A 2,043-nucleotide genomic window follows, 5' to 3' on the forward strand; every position below is an offset into this window, starting at 1 on the left:
TTACCGGGTAAGATTGCCAGAATCTCTGTAAACAAGGTACCAGGCCCATGTTTCCAAGTGGCTGTATTCCAGAATGTCCAATCTTTGTTCCTGAAAAGCTGTGTTGTCATATCTGAGCCTGTATGTTTCTCTCAAATATGACATTCCAGTCAAAGCCTTGGTAAGATAACCAATGTGTCCTGTTATAAGGGGACCAGATTCTTATTGAACTTATGCAAATATTGCCATGAAATAACCACTCACTCACAAAGAGTTTCCAAATTCTGGAGGGATCAGGTAGGGAGAAAATAAATGTTTCAGTTTCACTCATAACAGTATAACTTCACTAAATCGCTGTAAGTCATAGTTAGCATAAGAGAAAAGAGAAAAAGATTTCCTTAAATATGAGAGAACAAAACAAAACATCAAAACTCAGCAATATTTCAAACAGAAGTCATAAAAAATTATAATGATTCTCATCAGTTCACACAGTCCTGTATAATCAGTTCTTGAGCTTAATCTTCTGTTAGCAGGTCTATGAGCTTAGTTTCTGTTAGAATTCTGTAATTTCTTAACGGTTCAGTTTTACAATCTGAAAGTTTATCAGAAACCTGTAGTTTAGAACCTTTGTCATAATCCTTTCCAGGAATTTCTCTGGAGATGAAACATATTTGCAAAAGCAAAAAGCATCACAGTAAAACAGCAACTATCTGCAAATGGACAAAAGACTCAAAAGGGCAATTGACAAAGAAACTTGGCTATTTCTGTGACATATAACACTTTAAGATAATAACTGGATTATGACTGATAACCAGAACAGATTAGAATTTTAGGAATGCTATATAATGTTAAGACACGTATATTAATAACATTCACCCACGTAATACCACATAAGAAAGTTTATCATTGCTTATTTGACAATGCTACCCATGTAATTTAATAAACCAAATAAATCTAATTAATTTAGTATTTTCCTCCTTATAGGAAGAGAGCAAATTTCTCTGAGAAGTCTCAGGGGCCCTCTGAAAATCCTCAGAGAAATTCTTCTTCCATCTACCAGGTCAAAAGAAAGCCTTCATTCAGGACTTGAATATTTTTGAGGGAGAAGCTTGTCAAAAATATCAAAAGTTTTTTAAAATGCTTGTTCAAATAGGAAACAACGCTCACTGTTATACAATGCTCAGGCATCCATTCAAAGTGACAACAGAGACAGTCAAGAGCAAACAACACCATCAAAAGAAAAATTTTAGAAGAGACCACTTTCTTTCTGAATATAGGAAATTATTTTAACAAAACATAGATTTTCTGTCTTTTAGGTAGAGTTAGAGCAGGCAAAAAGTTCAAGAAAATTATACTTTGAGAGGAAACCAAATTTTAATTTCTGTACCAGCTTATTTTTAACATTAAAACTCATTCACTTAATTGGATTTACTTTAATCTTAGTCTACTTGACCAGGCATAAAACTCCTTTCAGAATTTCTCCTTCACAAACCTTCTACAACTTTCTTTTTGCCTTCAGAATTTGTCCCAAAATCTTTCTTTTTTCCTTTCTAGTACATTAGGACAAATTTATCATTCTTAACCCATCAAACAAAAATACTTCCATTCTTTGTACCTTCTTTACTGAAAACTTACACCTTACTTTCCTTGAATACAGAGCTGTTTTCCTTATTAATTCCCAGTAGCTTTAATTATATAAGTTAATAACTTTTAACCCTTAACAGACACTAGTAAACACTAAAAAGGTAAGTAATTACGAATTGTCTTTTATATCAGCATTCTAAACACTTCATAATTTCAGAAACATGCCGCTTCACAATAAAACACAAGGCACGCTTTTAACAGACCCAAATGCTTTTAGCCTCTTTACAATAAGAAGCCAAAAGTAAATAACTTAGGTACGTTTAGCAATAATGTTTCAGTCTTCTATTCAATCCAAAAACGACCCAGATACTCAGGTTTTTATCATTTAAAAAAACTCAAGATTGTTACCAAAAAGAATTTCGAAGCTGGTTTTTTTTTTTTCCAAGTATACAGACCATAAAACAGTTATTGTACCCACTT

Source organism: Equus caballus, chromosome 13, assembly GCF_041296265.1.
Source record: "Equus caballus isolate H_3958 breed thoroughbred chromosome 13, TB-T2T, whole genome shotgun sequence".
NCBI lineage: Eukaryota > Metazoa > Chordata > Mammalia > Perissodactyla > Equidae > Equus > Equus caballus.